This window comes from Lissotriton vulgaris, chromosome 1_1 (assembly GCF_964263255.1).
Source record: "Lissotriton vulgaris chromosome 1_1, aLisVul1.2, whole genome shotgun sequence".
Lineage (NCBI taxonomy): Eukaryota > Metazoa > Chordata > Amphibia > Caudata > Salamandridae > Lissotriton > Lissotriton vulgaris.
Window position 1 is genome coordinate 451,318,118 of NC_141685.1, and position 23,372 is coordinate 451,341,489.

Sequence of the window (23,372 nt, forward strand, 5' to 3'; positions counted from 1 at the left end):
GTGTGTTTTTCATATATACTGATTGTCATTGTGCAACTTGGTATTACAAGACCTGCAGCCCTGGTACTGAAATCACTCATTACAATGCAATCCACTCGGGCGTGCAGAGGGATTCTTCTGCGTTGTGTCTAGTGTGTTGTGTCTCTCTCACCGTTCCTTATCCCTGCAACCCTCTTTCACCAGATCAATTTTGGACTGATCCGGAAGGTTGCTCTACCATCTCTGAGGCTTCCCCGCTAAGGGGGGAGGAGCGTCACGCCCCCCCCCCCCACCACCACCAGCCAACAGCCAAAAAAATGATTAATAAAACAATAATAAATGCTTGATTATTATCGTTTTATTTTGGCTGTTAGAGCCGAGGCTTGGGGCGGTGCCTGAATATGACAGGCTACTGGAGGAGTGTTTGGCACTGTAATCAGTGTGCATGACAATTTGCCAACCGTTCCAGGCTGGCTAAACCATATGCATTGCTGGGTTGGAGAAAGCGGGCACATGCAGGCTCTCAGTCTACCTGAGAGTGAAATTCCATAGTGCTCAAGCCAATCCTGGCACTGCTTTCACGCAGCGTCAGGATTGGCCACAGGGGATTCTGGGAGCTTGTAACTGCAGTGCACTGAGTCAGATCGGAACATGGATGCAGGTAAGTTATTTATTTTTATTTTGTTGTCCGTCCCCATTTCCCCCTCACTCACCACTTTGCCCAGATACCAGCCGTTACTCTTCTACCATCCCACATCCTACGAAATCCTCACGGGGAGAATGGTGGACTAGCATCTGACTCTAGAGCCTGGCTATCCCTTGTTGGAACAGGCACACTCCTCACATTACTAAGCACAAGAAAGGGAAAGTAATTAAATAAACTGCACAATGCTTTCCCATGTTTCCGCCAAGTCTTTGATTTTATCTTTCTCAGGAATAGTGCCTAGAACTGACTTCTGGAAGCTTGTTTCCTTTCCACTTAAAGAATTGGCTTGGTAGTTTGGTCTGCCCTGTTCCCATGATGCACTGGGCCAGGGACAGACTAATTTGCATGTAGCCAGTTTCTGAGCTGGGATGAGGCAGTGAGCTAAAAAACGGTGATGGATCAAGCTGTGATCTCTTGACTGGGTACGAGTGTTCTGTTTAATTCAGATACTCTGTCCATCACCACCCCCTTTTCTGAATCGTTTTGTCCACCATAAGCGTGGAAGGGTATACTCAGATGTGAGTCCCTTGCTCACTGCATCATCAGGATTCAAGCAAGCCGGGCCGAAGACGGCTGTAATGCCAGAAACCGGTCCCCGGAAGCTTGTTTCCTTTCCACTTAAAGAATTGGCTTGGTAGTTTGGTCTGCCCTGTTCCCATGATGCACTGGGCCAGGGACAGACTAATTTGCATGTAGCCAGGTTCTGAGCTGGGATGGTGCAGTGAGCTAAAAAACGGTGATGGATCAAGCCCTGATCTCTTGACTGGGTACGAGTGTTCTGTGTAATTCAGATACTCTGTCCATCACCAGCCCCTTTTCTGAATCGTTTTATCCACCATAAGCGTGGAAGGGTATACTCAGATGTGAGTCCCATGCTCACTGCATCATCAGGATTCAAGCAAGCCGGGCCGAAGACGGCTGTAATGCTGGAAACCGGTCCCCGGAAGCTTGTTTCCTTTCCAGTTAAAGAATTGGCTTGGTAGTTTGGTCTGCCCTGTTCCCATGATGCACTGGGCCAGGGACAGACTAATTTGCATGTAGCCAGGTTCTGAGCTGGGATGGTGCAGTGAGCTAAAAAACGGTGATGGATCAAGCCCTGATCTCTTGACTGGGTACGAGTGTTCTGTTTAATTCAGATACTCCTTCCATCACCACCCCCTTTTCTGAATCGTTTTGTCCACCATAAGCGTGGAAGGGTTTACTCAGATGTGAGTCCCTTGCTCACTGCATCATCAGGATTCAAGCAAGCCGGGCCGAAGACGGCTGTAATGCCAGAAACCGGTCCCCGGAAGCTTGTTTCCTTTCCACTTAAAGAATTGGCTTGGTAGTTTGGTCTGCCCTGTTCCCATGATGCACTGGGCCAGGGACAGACTAATTTGCATGTAGCCAGGTTCTGAGCTGGGATGGTGCAGTGAGGTAAAAAACGGTGATGGATCAAGCCCTGATCTCTTGACTGGGTACGAGTGTTCTGTTTAATTCAGATATTCTGTCCATCACCACCCCCTTTTCTGAATCGTTTTGTCCACCATAAGCGTGGAAGGGTATACTCAGATGTGAGTCCCTTGCTCACAGCATCATCAGGATTCAAGCAAGCCGGGCCGAAGACGGCTGTAATGCTAGAAACCGGTTCCCAGGAAGCTTGTTTCCTTTCCACTTAAAGAATTGGCTTGGTAGTTTGGTCTGCCCTGTTCCCATGATGCACTGGGCCAGGGACAGACTAATTTGCATGTAGCCAGGTTCTGAGCTGGGATGGTGCAGTGAGCTAAAAAACGGTGATGGATCAAGCCCTGATCTCTTGACTGGGTACGAGTGTTCTGTTTAATTCAGATACTCTGTCCATCACCACCCCCTTTTCTGAATCGTTTTGTCCACCATAAGCGTGGAAGGGTATACTCAGATGTGAGTCCCTTGCTCACTGCATCATCAGGATTCAAGCAAGCCGGGCCGAAGACGGCTGTAATGCCAGAAACCGGTCCCCGGAAGCTTGTTTCCTTTCCAGTTAAAGAATTGGCTTGGTAGTTTGGTCTGCCCTGTTCCCATGATGCACTGGGCCAGGGACAGACTAATTTGCATGTAGCCAAGTTCTGAGATGGGATGGTACAGTGAGCTAAAAAACGGTGATGGATCAAGCCCTGATCTCTCGACTGGGTACGAGTGTTCTGTTTAATTCAGATACTCTGTCCATCACCACCCCCTTTTCTGAATCGTTCTGGAAGAGAAAGTCACAGAATAAAAATTAGGGTAGATTAGAGCAATTGCAAAAGACAAACTTGGGGGAAAAAACATGAGCAAACAAATACGAAGCAAAAGTATAGAGAAGGAAATATGTAATTATAAAAGGGACTAGGCGGGGGGCGGAGCTTGCAGGCGTTGATGCCGGACGCGTGAGCGCCGAGCTCCGAGTTGGCACCTGCAAAATCCTACATTTTAATCCTTCATCGACGGGATTTTGCCCTTCGGAAGTAAGCCCAGCGGCCAGGACCACTGCAGAGCACACTCGGTGGTGTTCTCCCAGCAGATCTACCGCAATCCTCGGCGCTACGGGGAGACGAGGCCCCGGCAGACCCAGGCCCTGCAGCAGCGGACTCGCCTGAATGCCTGGCCGGCGTACGTAACCTGATGTGCGGCTGGCGGAGAGTTGTGGCCCCGGGGTCGTTGGACCTGTGCCCAGGACGCGAAAATCAGCGGGCGGCGCGGGTCGGCCGCGACAGGAGCGGACAACGGACAGAGGGGTGCGGAGTCCGGCGGAGATTGGTGTACGGCTGTGTGACTCGGCAGAGAGGTACGGCTGAAGGACACGTGGGTGGCACGCAGCGACCTGTGTAGCGGCCCGGCGCGGTGATCGTGTGGGTGCCCCGAGGTTGGGGGATTGGAGGAGCTCCCCCACCCCATCAAACAGCGCCACAAGCTGCCGTGTAGCGCCGCGGCGACCTCAGCATTGGCACGCCGGGTCACAGGGGACTCACAGGGGTGTCATCATAGGAATCCCCTGGCGACGGTACAGCTAAGGTGGGTCCTGGCCAACTGGTATTGCCCCGGGGAAGGCTCAAATCCCCCCCCTGTGCAAGGTCGACACAAATTGAGCCGCTTATACTATACCCTCACCGCTGGAAGGAACTGTGGGGTACTGGGCTATGTTAGATGCGCTGTGCATACTGCCTCTGATGCCTAGCGCCTAGTGCCGTTGGACGCAGCTACAAAGCCGGAAACTACGCGTTGTGGATAGGCGCAACTGGACATACGTGGTGCCCACGCGGAGGCGACGAAGAAGGGATCTCACAAACACACTGTTGTCGCGGGAGTAGTGCACGGAAGCCTGCAGTGGAAAGGGCTTGTGCCGCCCTTGAGGATTCTGCATGGTGGGCCCAGGCACCTCGCCCTACGGCGCGGAGTAAGCAGAGAAAGCGACAGTGGTGAAGGCGGAAAGATCAGTGTGTGGAAAGACAGCGAGGCGCAGTGTACCTGTTCCCACTCCTAAGCTGCAAGCAGTGTACAGAGATAAGCTCCGGGAAGTGCGGCCTAAGCGGACTAGGACACTACATCATGGGCAAAAATGACAGAACGCAATCCAAACTGGCCTTTGACCAACGTAAGTCAAAAGCCACCGAAGAGCAACAGCCGGACCCCCCAGCTAAAAGTTCGGGCCCTGAAAACACGCTATATGCCGACATTAAGGACATGCTAGTTTCCATGGAACGGGGGCTGCAGGAAAGTATGGCGTCCATAGGCACGAAGATAGACTCGCTCACCTACCGCATGGATCGCATGGCGGAAAGAGTTGACAAGCATGCGGAGAGACTCGATATGTCGGAGAGGCGCATCTCAGAGGTGGAGGAGGCACAAACTGAGTGGGACAAGGATAGTGAGCAGTTCCCCAGACTCCTACAAGTCATCCAGGAGAAGTCGGAGGATTTGGAGGCCCGCTCGAGACGCTCGAACATTTGTATTACAGGAATTTCGGAGACGACGCAGACCGGGAGGATGGAACTGTTTGTTGAGAAGCTGCTCATTTCGCTTCTGGGGGACAATGTCTTCTCGCCGATGTTTGTAGTCGAAAGGGTCCATCGTACGTTGACTCAGCGACCACCCACAGGGGCTGCTCCTAGGCCGATCATCGCAAAACTACTGAATTACAGAGAACGCGACGCTGCGCTTAGGGTAGGCAGAGAGAAAGGGAAGCTGCAGAACGAAGGCATGGATGTCTCCTTGTACCCTGACTTCACGGCGAAAGTCCAAGAGGAGAGGCGGCGCTTTGCCCCCTACAAAAGACAAATGTGAGAGATGGGTCTCGACTACGCAATGCTGTATCCTGTGAAGCTGCGAATAAACAGGAGGGGGCACTCACATTTTTTCACCGACCCTAAGGATCTGCAGAAATCGCTGAAGGAGTGGGCCAAGGAGCTGAGGACTAGCCCTAACAGAACAGCCGACGATCCAGCGGACAGCAGCAGGCTGGATGAACAGGAATGACGACCTAGCCATCACCTGTGTGACGCACTTTAGTAACCACAAGATCCATTCTGGTGCGGTTGTACTGTGACACTGCACAGCTGTGATTTCACGCGGCTCACACTTCCGGGTGAGAGGCGACGAAGGCGTCCAGAACATTCCCGAAAGCTGAAAGCTGGGTGAGATCGTTCTTTTTTTCTTTGTTGTAACCTTCTCCCTTTCCATGCCCTCTGAATGCAAAGCGGAGATACGAAACTATGTTTGGGACTTTCTGGGGGCGGCAGTGTGTGTGCTACAGTAGGGTGCTGTTAATCCTTCCCGTTGATGGACATTACTAGTCAGAGTGGCACCTGGGGCGGCGACTGTACGTTACTCTAATGAGGTCTTCTGTTGTGTTTCACCTAGCGACCTCTGCCCCAGTGCGCATAGCTCACGTTGACCCCAGGTGGTCTATGTCCTGGATACTCCAGGATGGTTCTATGTTTTCAAGTTCTGAGGGTGGGATTGGACCCTGTCAGGCCAGGTTGGGGGAGGTCTGCAGTGGGTGGGGGGAGGTACAGGTTTCGGGAGGTTACGGTTTCATTTGGGGGGTTCTAATGGGTACGCCAAGCAGGTTGTTGACTGATAGCTATATTGCAGGAACTGTTGCTCTTATTGTACATTGCTGGACAGGGTTTAACGGAACTGGGGACATGTTGTTTGCTGATACACTGTTTTTTCTTCAGAAATGGCAGACGTAGGTAGAATGTCTGGGGAAGCTAGGCCCGACTCACTGCAGGCAATAACATGGAATGTGAGGGGGTTGAATGATCACCGTAAGCTTAGGAAGGTGTTGAACTACCTACATAGACACCATGTTGATCTTGCGCTCATACAGGAAACACATCTCCCCCCCAGAGTAAGATTCTTGATACCTCAGGTGTTAGGGGTAACTGCCTGGCAGCGGGATTCACCACACACTGTAGGGGAGTCCTCATATGGGTAAATCCGCGCTCACAATTGCAGCTGTCCCTTATAGACGCGGACCCTGAGGGACGTATCCTAATTGCACGGTGCGTGGGTAAAGGTCTGGACCTGGTAGTGGTTAATGTTTATGGGCCCAACTACGACCACCCCGAGTTCTATGCTGGTTTAGCAATGCGTTGCAGGCCCTACGAGACCTCCAAGATGTTATGGGGGGACTTTAACTTTGTGTACGACCCTGATAAGGATAGATCGCGGGGGCAGACTCGTCGCCCGGCAGCATCGGCCCTCCTTATGCAGGCGGAAATGCTGAAACTAGACTTGGTTGATGTTTGGCGCACTAAGCACCCCACACGGGGGAGGTTCACACACTACTCGGCTCACCATGATATACATACGCACATAGATCACTTCCTTGCCTCACAAACGATAATTGCAGGTATAAGTAGATGCGAGGTGCTGCCCCGTACACTTTCGGACCATTCTCCCCTACTTTTGACATTGGCAGTCCCGACGAAAAGAATTCCCCCGTTCACCTGGAGATTCCCCCCCTACTCGCTTCTTGATGAGGAGTTCAGAGGTAGTCTGGCGGAGGACATTGATGCTTTCTTTGACACGAACCTAGGCACTGTGGACAGCTTCCTGACACTGTGGGATGCGTTTAAGGCGTATATCAGAGGGATGGCCATGGCCAAACACTCCGGTGTACTCAGAGCCATTAGACAACGGTTGCGGACACTCGAAACCCAATTGAGAGATCTAGAAGAGAAGCAAAGCAGATGCTATGCTTCGGAGACTGCGGATCGCCTTAAAACACTGCTAATGGAATGTCAAGAGGAGGCCGATAGAGAGGTTCAGCATATGGGCAAGTACGCCACGGCTAGGGTGTACGGGGAGGGGGACAGACCTGGCTCAGTCCTATCTCGAATTATGCGGCTGGAGAGGAAGCCATTGATAATAGACGAACTGATTTCACCCACTGGGTACTCCCTCACAGACGAAGCGGAGATTATTACAACATTTAAGAATTATTACTCGGATCTCTACCAATCCACATCCTCTCACATGGAAGAGGAGATAGAGGATTATCTTAGTTACATTAGGATGCCATTCCTCCCAGACTCGATGAGAGAGTTCCTGGCAGCTCCGGTCCAGGAGGATGAGATAAGGGAAGCTCTAGGGGGGATGAAAGCGGGTAGTGCCCCCGGAATAGATGGCCTTACTGTGAGCTTCTACAAGGCTTTTCTCGACAAACTCATGCCCCATCTGATCACCCTATTTGATGAGATCTGTGCAGACGGGTCGATGTCTTCCACCATGAGCGAGGCCCTGCTGATAACGATATTGAAGCCTGGCAAGCCCCCTACAGTTTGTGGTTCATATCGGCCACTGTCATTACTGAATGTGGACACCAAACTGTATGCCAAAGTACTCGCCACTCATTTGGCGCTCCTTGTCCCCGATCTCGTGGCACCGGAGCAGGCAGGATTTGTCCCAGAAAGGAATCTGACCTATAACATCAGAACAGTGTTGGAAGCAATGCAGCATGTTCGGCAAGAGAACAAGGCTATAGCCATATTTCTTGATATGGAATAAGCATTCGATTCAGTGGAATGGCCCTTCATGTTAAGAGTGCTGCGAAAACTAGGGCTGGGTGAACTCTTCCTACAAATGATGGGAGCACTGTACTATAGGCCAACGGCCAGATTGCGAATGGGAAACTCTGTCACTGACCCTTTCGAAATCAGCAGAGGGACGAGACAGGGATGCCCCCTTTCTCCCTTACTGTATGCTCTTGTGGCTGAACCCCTAGCCTGCGCCATCAGGGAGTACCATGCCGCAGAGGGCATCAATTTTCCGACATATAAGATTGGCATATCCACATACGCGGATGACACTCTGCTATACGTCCGCGAACCGGAGACAAATCTCCCATCAGTGCTTAGAGAGGTTGTGAGATTTGGGGGGCTCTCGGGTCTTAAAGTCAATTGGAACAAATCTGTAGCGTTCCCATTAACCCCAGTCACCACACCTTTTGTGATGGACTACCCTCTCCAGTGGTCTTCTGACCCGGTCCGGTACATGGGGATACGGTTGCACATGGACCCTGAAACCTTGATTCGGGAAAACTATGTAACCGCTTTTTCCAGACTGCTGGATGACATAGAGAAATGGTGCAAACTCCCCCTGTCCCTGATGGGCAGGATCTCCATTATGAAAATGGTGGTGCTGCCTAGGTTTCTGTTTTTGTTCACCAACATCCCAGTCGTCCTCTCCAAGGCCTTTTTCAAACAGTTGACTCAGGCGCTCACCCGATTAGCGTGGGGGGGGAAACACCCCAGAATACAGTGGCAGACCTTGACATTACCTTATGAAATGGGAGTCCTGGGCGCCCCTGACATGGAGAGGTATTACAGAGTAGCGCAGGCGGCTCACCTTCACACCTGGATACACGGATCTCCTCAGACCCTGCATGTCATTCTTGAGCGCCTCTTCGCAGACCCACTGCCACTGCCGGCCACAGTACTCCTGCCGGTAGATCGAAGTATTGGCAGACTGGACTACATTAAAACCACGAATCATGCCTGGCATGAGTTGGCACGAGTGCAGGGCTGCGACCTTCTGTACTCCCCGATCCTGAGGATTGAATGGGCGGTGTGGATCCCTTTGCTAAGGGAGAAGGGAGTTACAAGAACTTTGCAGAGGTTGGGAGTGTCCAAACTTGAGGACCTCTTCGTAGATGGAGTGCTGAAGACATGGGAGCAATTGTCCCCACCGCAGGCAGACGACTCGCTCCTTACACGATTTCAATATCACAGGGTACGGGGGCTATGCGGGAACTCCTGGGACCGGACCTACAGGAACCAACTGAGGTACCGGAACTTACGTACGTGATTAAAACAGTCTCTTCTCGTAAGCTGGTGACGAACCTAAACAAATTGGGACCCCGCCACAAACAGCCCCAACCATCCAAAGCTAGAATAGCGTGGCAGCATGATCTTCAACTGCAGATAGAGGATGACATGTGGCGGTATTGCTGCCTCAGCACAAAGAGGCTATCATTGAATGGGCGACATCGGCTAGTTCATTTCAAATTCCTGCAGCTCGTCTACTACACCCCGGAGAGGCTGCACAGGTACAGCTTGCGGCAATCCCCGGAGTGTGAACGCTGCCACGCTGAGACAGCTGACTTCCTGCACATGGCCTGGAGCTGCCCGGGCATCAGTAAATTCTGGGGGGAAGTATTCGCAGAACTATGCTTAATTCTAGAGGCGGATATTGAGGCAGATCCTGCACTGGCACTGTTGGGTTACTCGAAGCCTCTGTCGGTTGCATTGAGGCGGCTGGTAGATATGGCCTTGTTAATGGCCAGGAGAGTAGTGGCCGCTTGTTGGATGAGAGGCCCATTACCAACAAAGAAAAGATGGGCAAAGGACATGTTGTACTGCTGCACACAGTCCGAGGTATATAGCGATTTGCTCCCTCCCACGAGCCGGCCCAAGAACTTCTGGGCATTGTATAAGTCATACATCAGCCGTACTGGGGAGGAGGAGGACACAGAGCAGGGTGGGGATGTTGACGAGTGTGACACACATGAGGAACCCGGGTAGGGGCCTTTATGGGGGTTCGAGGTTGGTGCATAACTGGGGTCCTAGGGGAGGTGCGGTAGGGTCATGGCGAATAGAGGGACACTAGAGCGCAGTCCGCATGCAGGAGATATGTGTGGTGCGTAGCTCATGGGTCACACTGGAGGGCTCGGCTTGCCATGGGAGGACTGCAGGACGTTAGGCGGCTCTCAAGCTCCTCCTTACTCATTCGGTTAACACCGTGTCCAATCGAGTACTAGCTCTGTTGCAACCTGGGCAAGAGCACTAATGGCAATATGAGGGTGGGGGGGTAGTTGGGGTAGAAGTTAGTTAGCCCTTCTCTTTTCGTTTTTCTTGTTATGACGCTGGGTTGGGTCTTGCCTGCTAGCCCCTGGATGGGTAATGACACCTTCCTCCACTCAGCCAGAGAAGTGTCGACACGAACCCTGTAAGGTGTGCACGATGATACTGTCTAGCTTCTTCTAGATTTGTACTGCTCTATTCTCTCATTGTACGCCGCCGAGCCTCCGGGATGTCGGCCCTCAGGCTGTGTCAAATTAATTCTGTGTACGAGATATGTTTTACTTGCATTGGCTGTCGCCCCTCGGGGGCTGCAGGCGACTAACTCTGCAATAGAATTTTGACTGTGAATAAAGGTTAAAATTTAAAAAAAAAAAGGGACTAGGCAGGAAGTATTGTCAGGAAACCTGTCACGTAGAAAAGCATTACTTATTTCTAAAACTTGAGTATAGAAAGAACAAATTCGAAAAGATGACAGAAACTCTAGGAGTTTTTTCATTGATTTGTCTTTCTCATTATTAACACTTATCTGGTTGTTTTCCGAGGTCGCACTCTGCTGTTGGGACAAGAGACGAGCGTGGAGAAGATCTTGTGGATCCCTGTAAATGAGGAAAAGGAAAGACTGTTTTGTGAGAACTTTTCTTTCTTCACTAACCTAGAAAAGATAAATGTGAAGACTCGCTAATATTTTAAACAATAATGGCTTTACTTCTCTCGGTCTTGGTCTTCTGCTGAGGTCTCTTCACTTCATTCAAAGCCACAGTATTGGGCCCAGTTCCCCTACACCCCATATTTTAGAGTGCTTTTGGGAATCCCATAGCTATATAAATCAGCAGCTCTATTAGCCTACATTGGTCCAAGCCAGCTCTCCCTTTGTTGAAGGTTGGGGCTTCGGGCATCCTCCAGGTTTGTACAATATCTCGCTTCATTAAGACAAGCCACAGCTCCAAGAATGCGTTCTCATACCCATGGAAACCAATGTCATCCAGAATAGTTAGTAATGCTGCCTTTGGTGGGAGTGTAATGTGTCTGCCACGTGCCTCTAAGGAAAGTGGCCTAGTCCCAAAATGGTGGCAGGACTACCACACGCACTACAGTTTATACAGTATAGACGTTAAACCAAATACTTTTAATGATTCTTTGTTCAATTCAAATGATATTCATTGCAGCATAAAATATTTGCTTATTACAAATTCACAAAACAATAAATTGTATTGCAACCCATTGGTAGTACAGCAAACTTTTTTTTGTGGCGATTGAAGAACCGAATGCATTTCAGGACGTTATTAGTCCCTTCATCAGGAGTATTCTATAAAAGAAGAAGGAAAACAAATCAAATGTTGCACATTGTGCACAGTCCTATGTTTGTTAATGGAGCATCTCAATGGTCATACACATAGTAACATGCACCCTCCACCATGGTGTTCTTTAGGAAAATATGAAAACACGCACTACTTACTTTCCTCGCACAGGCAGGTACTATTTAAAATCTAAACACGACGAAAAAAAGAAGGTAATTGGAAATAATTTTGCCACGTTGTTTTCAGCTGCCACCCAGAATGCCTCAATGACATCACAATTCCATACAGTAGGGTAAAAATCACACACTTCTATCTCACACCTAAGGCAAGTAGGAGAGTAGTCTCTGTTGATATGTCAAAAACATTGCCTCGTGAAATAAACTCAATGCAGATATTTAAATTGAATAGGGCAGAATATAGCTGAAATGGCCATCTCTCTCGGAGCCATGAGACCACCTTGCCAGTCTGCATCGCCTGATTGGTCCAGGTCTGATCCCAATCCAGCCAGAGAGTGTGTAATGTATCTTGGGTGTTGATAGTTAGCAATATGTGCACTTTGGAAACCTTTCCCCCGCCAACAATAATGAGGTAATTCAATTTGTCTCTAGAGGGTTAAAGTGCTGTGGGACATCAATGCTGGTAAGATAGAGGGTTAGGGTATGCCTGGGTTACAGAGATCTAAGCATCACATCTAAACACTTCATAGATCTTTGTTTTCTAGGGGTGTTTTGAGAATAGAATTGCTTGCAGTATAGGCTCTGTGGAGCTGGAAGCTCATTCCTATGGAGGCAATTGACTAGCTGCCACAGATGATGTGCCATTAGATGCAAACAGGGCGGATGCATCGGAGAGTACTAGTCACGTTTCCCCTCATTTATGATAGTCCCATTTTGTCCTTTGCCATGGTGACCCCCAGCCATATTGGTTGTTATGTTGCTCAGGGATTAGTGGGACTTCAAGTGATGACTTCAGATCTAGCCTAAAACCTGGCTATAGTGCAGGTTGTCACATGGAGGTTGTTGGGCTCCTGTCTCCGTGAGGGTGGCTGGAGCAGCGTGTCTAGGTAGCTTCAGGCATTGTTATCTGCCACGCCTGTCACTCTGTGCTCAACAATACGAGATTGTGCTCCACCAGTTGAAGCTCTTTGATCTTGAATAAGGAGAATAAAGCACTTATTCAAGAGACTACGAGAAAGAGTTCGCATCTGCGTGTCTTCAAGTTTGAACTCTGTTCCCCTGAGCCTAGTTCCTAATCAGCCAGTCAGGCTCAAGCGAGGCAGACCCTGGGTAGCAAAATGTTTCATGGCCCCCACCTGGTGAAGTAGTTGTATGATTTCTAGTTCGCTGCCATCACACTCATCACGACATTTAGGGACAGTATCTGTCTGTAGTGCTTCATAATATGCTGCTTTCAGTGTGGCTATTACTTGTATTTAGGTGGCTTCTGTGCACCACAGTTAATGGATGTGATTTAGCTTGGACGGCTTCGGGATGTGGTGCTTGGGTACTGAAGCATCGTCTAAACAAGGGAGCGGGGAAGTGAGTTCATCCCCACGTTCTTCTAGCACCTTGGTTTAGATACCATTGGCAAGTCATCACACTCTGCAGGCTGGTACAGTAGGTCCCTGTCCTCCCATTCAGCCTACGCTGCTCCAAGACGTCCCTACAGTGAAGAATAAGCCAATGACGAGCCCCTGCCAGCAGAACCTCTCTCACACCAACAGGTCCCCAAGAGCTGGAAGTCAGATGGTGCTTTAAATTGCAACAGAATTATGTAGGATATTTGAGCACAAGCCAAGAGCTCCATTAACACGTGTCTGCCATCTTGGCTGCTCCAGCCATGCCACTCTATGTTTGTGGTTTTCTACATTTGTTTTTTTACACTTTCAAGAAAAAAAGTCTTACAATTCCACCTAGTTCCAAAACTGTGAGGAAAATGGTTTAGGGATAGCTAGCTCCTCTTTTTGATCATTAACTAGTATTCACAAGGAAATACCGTTTTGGGGGAAAGCTTTAGCAGGGCATAAACATATGGAAAGCAGAAAACACTGAAGTACACGATCTATTTCAGACATCACTCAGTGTATTAAAAACTTTGCACATCCCTATTTCAAATGTCAAGGTATTTCCTTTCTTGTGTTCCCTGCAAGATCAAGGGCAAGTGTTTTCTGTCTTAAAGAAACATTAGTTTTGCGTGTGGGTCTGTCTGCTATGTCCTTCAGATGGCCTCCATGGGTGCTAAAGCGAGAGTCATCTGATACACCTTGTGCAGAACTGAGAAACGGTTCTCAGCCGGCCCAGCTGTTCCAAGAGGCGGAAGCTTGCTACACCAAGTGCTCAAAGACATAGTAACTGGTTTAATGGCCTTAAGCTCGCACACATAACTTGGACCAATATGAGTCAAGATAAGATTGTTTTATAATTTAAAGTGTTTATTTTTAACCCTGAATTTTCTCTTGCGACTTGCCAACAGACACAATTATAACAGTGGGGGGAACCATGAAAGGGAAAAAGCATGTGCTGGAACACGCTATTAATTAAAAAACACTTGTGTGATGTGCTTCATGGAAGCCTGGCTAAATGACTTGGAGGTTTTTAGAAATCCAACTCAAAGTACAACCTCGAAGGTCATCCTCGGTGCAGCGTGAGTCACACTTAAAAATACTTGAATCGATAAATATCCAATTTTGTAAAGCACGCTACCACCTACATCTTTGGGCACTTTCTATAGTAGTATGCAACATGATTTTAAACTATATGATACAGATAAGACCAAAAATGGGTGGTAAGGGCAGGTGCGACCATGTCTTTTTCCACACTGCTCTCCTACACCCATGAGCAGACTCAGTTACACAAGGTGTGTGCAGTCTCTGCCATACAAGCCCAATTCAAAAACTCTTCCCACAATGCGCTCGCGCATTTTCTAGCTATCCTTCTCCTAGCATCAAATTTTCACATTTTCTAAAACTATAATTATTGTAATTATGGGTGAATGATTCCATGGTATGGATGTAAGTGTCAGTGCATGGATAGTGCAGACAGGTTAAACATATCTTATAGGCCTAGTAGTCTTTCAAAGTGCTTACATCATTGCCTGCAATGAGGCCAGTGCTTACCCCAGTGGCTGTGAGAACTGCAGCAAGATGGCTTGCCAGTGTGCTCCCAAGGGGCATCCACTGTTGATTCCGGCGGTGAGTGTGGTGGTGTGCCCAGGCGGGGGGCTGCTGAATTGAGCCCTAATTTGGGCCTTTGTCTCAGCGCCATCATCGAGGCGCGGACGACCCAGGGGTGTCTCTACTGATCATTAGACACTGGACGGGACAGGCGAGGAACGCTGCGGTGTTCCTGGGCAGGGAATGCTTGCCTGGGCCCCCTTCCAGACCCTAGGTTCGGCACCATAATTGAGGCGTGGGGGTAAATCCTCGGCTGGAGGGCAGGGCCCTGCCTAACCCTTACGCTCCTCAATCCCCTGGCCAAGAGTACAGTGGAGAGGGGTAATTGCTTGCTCCTTCCCCCGGGTAATGCTCCCTTGCAATGTGTGGCCCCTGTCTTGGCACCATAATCAAGGAGTAGTGGTGTGCGGCTATTGGGCGGCCGAAATCCAATAACACCCTGGTTTATTGCTGCCTTTCTGTTGAGCCCTGCCCAACCCACCCTGACCTTTGCCCAAAGGGTTCGCCCACTAAACAGCTGGTGGTGGCCTTGCACAACTCTTGCCCGCCTGACTCGATGCTCTAACTGGGACGCGGGACCACCTCATGGGTTTAAAGCCCTGCCCCCCGTCTCTCTCTTTTCAGATCCAGTTTACCAGTGGCTGGGGCCAGGAGGCAGTAGTCCCTACCTGCTGCCTGGGGGGCCTGGTCTGGCAGGGATACCGGTCAAGTGTGTGGGGGAGTGTTGGCAGGTGCTTCCCATTGCTTAACTGAGGCCAGGTAGCTGCTTCACTCTAGACATGAAGGACTGCTCATCCTACCGTTTCTTTGACGAGCTTTGGATCAGGGGTGCAACGTCAATTACCCTGCCGCAGCGGAACCGCCAGCTGAAGATGCAGGATTGCCTCATGCCATGGGCCGACTACGGCCCCCGCACGGCAGCCCTCTATGGCCCCTGGCACCCTGCAAGGGGAGGAGGAAAACGCACCAACCCTTACCACATCTGACAAGCTGGACAAAGTGCTGGTGTCCATAGAAAACTCCAGGGTCACCATAAAAGGCAGGTTTGGAGCCTTGGCCACCAACCTCAACTTTCTCTAGGATGGCCACCGCAAACTTGCTGACAGGGTCGTGGATGGAGAGACAGCCCTATCTGCCCTGCAACCTCTTACGAACGATCACCAGGCGGTGATTCGCGATCTTCAGGGCCAGGTTACACAAGTAAAATGTAGAGGAACCACTTGGAGGGCCGCCGCCGGAGGAGTAACATTTGGATTTTGGGACTCCCGAAGGGGTTCGAAGGGACCGACCCTGTGGCCTACTTAGAGACCTGGTTCAAGTCACTCACACCTAACTCAGAGCTCACCCCTATTTTCTCGTTCGAAAGGGCTCATCGTGTCCCAGCTCACCGTTGCAAAGGCATTGGGCCTAGGACTACAAGCCTTCCCATTTGCTTGTGTTGAGGTAGAGGTTTCAATGAATGTCATTTAGCAGGAATCTTTCATATTTTGGAAGCGGTTCTGTTGAGGCCTGATAATTTGATGGTAATGGTGCATAGTTACCAGTCTCCCTTCTTGGTACTGAAGACCACAGAATAGCGTTTCGAGTAAAGGGGTGATTTGTTAAGTGACCTCAGAGGAACTAATTCATTGTGTGGGTCATGGAGGGCAATTTAATATGCCTAATATAAGGCCTAGAATGAAAAATGTGTTCCAGTTTATGGGCACATAACTGCATTTGTTAACGGCTTTTTCCTAATCAACACTAGCGTTCAGGAACCTAGAATGAAGTCTATTATCTGCCCTCGACTGGGTGTCATGCCATGGGTGTCTTCACTGTGTTGGGTCCGCTACTCTGAAGCAGGACGTGCAAGAAGCCAGTGCAAGCATATTGATCAGGGAGGACATTCTCGCCCAGAGCGCGTCAGTCCTAGGGCGCTGCTACAAGTAACTTTGAATCTGTTGATGCTAGTCAAGCAAAGCTGAAAAAGAATAAATATTAAAAGAATGTAAATTTATGTGTCTTGTAAAGCGCACTGCTGCCCTGAGGCGTCGTGGCGCTGTAGACCACTGGGGAACCCGTCTTGGCTATCCCTGTGAGATGGTCCCTACTGGGTATCTCCAAGGTGAAACTAGGCATCCCCGGCGAATGTGGGGGGCCGTTGTAGAGATGAGACAAGCTAATGCCCAGAGTTACCGAGTGTGATCCCTGGTTAGAGTAGGCACCGAGGTGAGTATTATCGAGTCCGCTGACCCTGGTCCACGACCCTGCCGCGTCGGGAATTGAACCCTGGTCCCGGGCCGTTCTCTGCTTCCAGGTCTGCCACCTCTAACCAGTGAGCCACACCACTCCACTAGAACAATGGCTGCAGATTCGGTTTCAGCCACTGAAAATATTAGGCATGAAGGGGCAACACCCAGGGGACATTGAGCGTGTGGAGCCTGGCCTGTGTGGGAGAAACCTTTATAACATCATTCATAAACACATCTGAAGACTAGTTTGTAGGGCACACTGTTCCCACAGGGCAGAAAAATGAATCCGCCAAATATTAAATGCGTCTGTTGGTCGGCTGATTAGATACAGAGTTTTTCTGGTATTTGAGGCTGCTGCACTTCACCTTGGAAGCCATAAAACCTGCAACCTAGAAACACTTCCTGCAGATCTAAGCAGAAATGCTAATGCAGTATTATTTCTGATGTTTAATGAACAATGGAAATCACCTTTTTTGCCATATTGGGCAACTCCTGCCCTAAATCCCTTAAGAAAGAAGCCACATACATTCAAAATTGTTTTGTGAGTTCTGCAATTTGGCTGTTATGTCCTACTGACACCATTTGACAAACCTTTCTCCCTTTTCAATGTGGGCATCCGTCTCTCTAAATCGGCCTAGTGAATAACCTAGTGTCAATGGGAATTTAACATGCTCTTGCTGGTCGAGCAAATGTCTGCTCTCAACCTATGGCTTGTTGGAGCTCATATTTACCATCTGAGGACATGCCGTTCTTCTAATCAGTGAGTACCTTCTGTTCATTTCCATACCTGAATCTCCTGTAGCACTTGCTGTCAATGATAGGTTGGTTTTCTCTTTCACCCTCGCTATATTTTAACTAACCACCAAAATGAACCACAAATCATGCCTTCCTCTATATGTTATTAAGTTTTAACGGGGTTAACCCATCAAACCACCCGACCTGGGTCAAGATAACAGTACGTTCAGAAAATGGTCGTGGTAGTTCATTCAGTTTTTAGGCATGTGAAGATAAACAATTCACCACAAAAACAATTTGCATTCTATTCAACAGAAAATGGAATTTATTTACATGAGTGAAACATTCATTATATGCTTTTGTGATTCAAAGCATTAATGTTACTCCATGTTGAACCTCGGGGTTTCTAGGCCCGCAGGGGCCTGGGTAGCCGAGTGACACTCCCACTTAGAAAGCCCGCCCTCAATGAAAAAACAAACTAGGAAGTTCAAACTTTTGTGTCCTGGGGCTCTTTGTACTGGAGAGCAGTTCCTACAAGAAGCGCACTTGCAATTCGGAGGAGTTTTTGATCAGCAGGGCAGGTTATCAGGAGCTTGCGTGAGAAGCCTCCACCCCCCACGCTAGAAAGAAAACCCTTCTGAGCAGTAAATACCCCCTGCCGCGGGAGATACATTTTCAAACAACAACTCAACAGCTCGATACTGGATAACTTTACCGATTTGACCTTGGCAGTGTACGTAGCTCAGTGAAAACTGATTTAAGAATGCTGCTTCACCAGGAAAGCATGTGAAAACTGAGCCCCTCAAGTATGTACCCCGGCATGCATTGCGGCAGTATGCATCTTACGGTGTAATTCAATGCGGCCTGCCGGGCTGGAGTTTCACACGAAGCATGCAAACATTTGCTTACACATTTTTTTAAACTGCTTGGTTCCAAATGGGCTCGAACTAGGGTAAAAGGCAGACATAGGCAGATTCAGGGACTGTGAGAAGAGCGCCGCGGTGCTGCTTTTTTCACGTTGTGCCTTTCCTTGAATGACAAAGGACGAGTCTTAAATAAGATCTTTGCATGAGAATGAAAAGGTCAGCCACTTTGACCTTTACCGAACCCAGGCTTTAAAAGCACTAATCTTGAGTTTAGCCCCTCCAAGTACACATGTTGTGACTGAAGGACTACAGCTTTCATTCCCTCAATGTCTCCTCTAAAACATGGCACGGAGGGGGGGGGAGGGGAGGGGAGGCAGTTTGGCAAGAGCATGAATGGATGGATGTTTACAGTGATGCCAAGCCAACATGTCTGGTGTGGACTTGACGAAGACACTTAGGGGGTATTTGCTAATGTTTTGTGCTCGCACCACACAAAGCATTGCATCAATGTACTCATTATGAGAGCCCACAGTTGGAGCGCGAAGTTGCGACCGCGCAATCCTTAGTAAAGGTTTGTTTCATCAACGTGACCTTCAAAGGCGAAGACTACATAAGTGCATGCACAGACACAGTGAAAACTCACTGGGCTTATTCTCAAGTTCCTTGCGCCGCCGGTGCCTCACTTTTAACATGGACCAAAAGTGACCTACCGGCGGCGCAAGTAGCTTGTAAATAAGCTTCAGTTGTGAATTGTTATTCGGCAGACTTATAGATCCCAATCTGATTGGGAATCACTGTACTAAAGTAGGGAAAAGGTTTATCAGTACTACTCTACATACTGAAAAAACATAAAACTGTCCTAGCACATAAAATGATTATAAAATATATATATTTTTATGTGATGAAAGTGCATGTCGTGTGCCCAGAAAATCAGAAAACACGCCAATTCTGTTAATATTTAATATTATTTTAAGAGAAATAATGCACCCCAGTCTTACCATTGGACCAACTGCCAGAAATTTAGGAAGAACTGAAGTGAGAATTCAGACCTGTTTTTTATGGGGACGCTATACAGCGCAGTGCATTGTAAAGTTTAAATTAGATGCAAGAAATTGTATCTAGAACTGCACCTGCCTGGTGTGCTGGGAGCCATCCTAAACTAGCATTTGCTGGGCAGATTGATTTACAAGCATTTCTTGTTTCCTTTCAAAGATGAGCAGGGAGATATATAATTTTATGTTTGAGCCGAACGCAGGTTTAATTTAATGGGCCTATGATATAAAAGATAATTATTGAAATAAACAGAAATTAAAAACTGCATTACCATATGCACGTTGAATGTATTTTCGTGCACCAAGCAAAGCAAACACATTGGAATTTCTGAAAGAAAAACGTACTTTTGTTTCACTGCTAGGTCAGTGGAAATGGTTTACCCTGTAAAATGGCTCAGTGAGTTAACCGCTGTCTGTGACCTACAGATTTTAAGTCCGAATCCTGGCAAGACCAGCTCAGTCTTCCATTCTTCCCCATGTCACCCAATTGAGAACCATTATATTACTTTAAGATATGTAATTTACAGCGCTTCAAAACTTCAGGAATGCGGTATGAAGCGCCATATAAAAAAAAACTGCTGGTGCATTTTTTCTCTCTATCGGAGCAGGTCCTTAAAGGCCGTTATTTCTTTTAACGTTGACAGGTAATTTGGAACCGAAATGTGCACCACTGACTGAATTTTCGACCTCAAATTTTGTTGGCGAAGAAAAAGAAGCAACTTTGAATAAACTAACTTAAAAAATAATAATATTTTAAAGGAATACAATTTTTTTTAATGGAATGTTTTTGAAGTAGTATTACCAACGTCACACTTGAACATTCGGAATTCGATGATTGATTTGTTATTGTTTACAGTCACTCCTGTACACAAAGGCTGCAGACAGGGACGTCACATTGGATAAAGATTGCATTTGACACTAAGGACCCATTAGGAAGGCCATTTCAGGCAAGAGAACTCCCACAGAGTTATATGTGACCGGGTTTGAATTCTCAGCACAGGATTCTCCACGGGGCGGGCTAAAGGGCTGACTTACACTTGTGAGGGAATGCACTGTTGTAGGGATGTATTCGCATTCCGTATGCAGACCCTCTCCCCAACACTTGGGAGTGCAAGTGCCCCTTCCTGCACTTGACAAACACGTTATCTGATGTCAGTGGGGTGCCCGGGAGGGGTGAGGACACCCCATGTGGACACCTGCTTTCAGAGGGTGTGTGACGCATTTGAAATTCTGTGGGCTGGTGGTGGCGCGTAATGTCTCTCACGGAGCTTCCTTGTAATTCCTCTCAGCTTCCTTTATTGCTTTGGAAAAACGCGATGGGATTAGTACAGTTGCACTTCCTGCCAATTTAAGGTGACCGTGGCTAAGATTATCTTGTGTGTTGTAAGGTTCTTGTGATAGAAAGAGAATAAACAGTTTATAAAAACGAAGACACGAGGGTGATGAATACAAAATGCAAAGGGAACAGCACATTGGTCTCCACCTTGGTTTATCTTGAAGGCCCTCAGTGCGTGTAGCTTTTATGCCGAATACATTGTGTTTTAAAACATGTTTGCCACTTCATAACGTTTTCTACAATCCACGTTCGCATTAACCTATTAAATGGTACTCGGTTTCCAGCCTAACAAAGATGAGAGGCCGACCGTGCTTCAGCTTTCAAACGCGACAGGTCGCTTCAGAGAACGATTGCTACGACCAGTGTTATCAGGTAGTAGGAGCTGTTTTTACTCGCTTACTGCTTTATAAACTGAAAATGCAGTATTTGAAGTTTTGGCTGTACCTGAACCAAGATCTTTGGTCAGTCAGTTCAAGCATATAAGCCGTGAATTATAGCAGCACAAAAAATATAAACCTGGTTTATGAAAATAGTCGGAGTTTACGACTTGCGCAATTTATAGTTACATGTGATAGTAAATTACTCTTAATTGGGATATTCACATTTGTTTCCTATTCACAGGGTTGTAACTTGCAACTGTCAGGAAGAAGAGGTACAAGTGTATGGTATTTACAAAGCATATAAATACACCGTTTTCTATATTTATCAATGCATAATTTACAGAGTGTGATATATATATGTTTACGATGAAAACAATTATACAAATGTATAATTGAAATCTACAAATTCCTTTTTTCTACACCTGAAAACTATTTATCCTTGCATGTTCCTTCGTTCTTCAGCCCCAGCCCCACATGGAAATGGTGCTCTTTCACACTCTTACAGCAAGACTAACTCAGTTTTCTTGGTTTTGGTCAAGTGTCTCTTCTCAAGCTTAAACACCCTTGGTTATACACACGGGCATATTTACGAGCCCCGTTGTGCAAGAGCAATGCAACAAGAAAAAAAAGATTTATGAAGCCATGCAAGGCCACCTTGCTGGCCATGAGTGGCTTCATAAATCTCAAATAAAGCAACGCAGTGCAAAATGCTGCCTTGCTTTACTCTGCGCCAGGGAGGCGTTCTGTGGATGTTATGTAGGTATTCCCACTCAACTCCCATGGTTTTTGACACATTCCCAAATTTTCCAGAACTGGTAAACCAGTTTTTTGCAGCACACATATAAAGAAGTTTTTGCCTCTCAGGGTTGTTTTTGTTCAGGAAGGTGCAAGGGTGCCTGTGTTGGCGCTAGGCAGCCACAACAGCACCAGCAGTGGCGGAGGAGCGTCACCGCACTGCTCATTGAGCAGTGAAAAATAAAATGATAATAACAAGAAGTTATCATTTTGTTTCTCTTTTTTTGTCAAACTTGTTTTTATTAAGTTTTCCAGATTCAAGAATTAAACATGGCAATACATCAAATATATTGTACTCTTTTGCATCTATTGTCACTAGTTCAGAGATCCGATTTTGTCGGTTAGTCTGAGTCAATTTCATCCTTACAGTCTCTTCATTTATCACCATTAAAGACCCATATTGTAAATGGATATAACATAATCAGTAAAAATACATAATATGTTCTCCTAAAAGACCAAACAATTACAAAAAGTACCAGAGGGTCTTGAGAAAAAAGAAGAGTTCATAGGTGATAGATACCCACCCAACAGTCCAAAGCCCTTCAACTGACTAAAAGGCAGCGTAGTTTGCACAAAACATCTCAAGTGGATGAGGAAAATACCCATCAGTCACCACTCGGATCCGCCCTTCATCATTTGGGATTTATCCGGACCACCTGTCTGAGAATGTTTATATTACAGTCAAAGAGAGACCTGGTGGTTGAAAAGTCTCCTTTGCTGAACCAACTACAGTGTGGTCTGCCACTCAATATTAATGAGTGGAAAGATCATGGGACTGGAGTGTGCAGTGCGAATAACTGTGAGTGAAAAACAAAAAACAAAAGTGTGCTAAAATTGGTTAAGAGAGCACAGAACAACCTTTATTCGATGGATGCTCACTGTACCAAGGTTAAAATTGTTTTGTCTAAGGCAGTCAGGTTAGGTAGACTGTCTAAGGTAAAGCCAGGTCGACATGTTTCAGCAATATAGGACTACTACGTCCTTGCTTTCATCAGGACCAAATAAACAAAACCGGTGCTACTGCACAATAGTGAGAAAATGAAGAAGTGACAACAGAAATGGTGGGTAAAACAAGTGCAAAAAGTCACCTGAAAGTTCCAAATACGATTACAGCTAGTGTTGTTCACTGTGGAATTTAGAAAGAAAAGACCTCCCATTCTTCACTCCATAGGCCCCCGCTAAACCTTATTCCAACAGTCTTGCGTATATTGATGCTTTCATTTGCCTGTAAGGGAGGGAGAGCACCCGGGTTATCTCTTCAGATTAAACCTGATGAACTGGGTAGTCCCAATTTACATACAACGTGGAGAACAAATCCAAGGCAAAGATTGATACGAATAGGAAGCCAGAAAAAGAAAGAGAAAGGGAAAGGCAGAAATGGCGAGACGAGAAAAGAAAAACAGAGACAGAGAGAGAAAAGCCTAACTAGCTAATACCTTAGGGAGCCTGGGTGTCCTGGTGGATGCTGGGCACTTTATGGAGAGCGTTCTGATGTCATTGAGAGCTTTGGGTTAAAATTG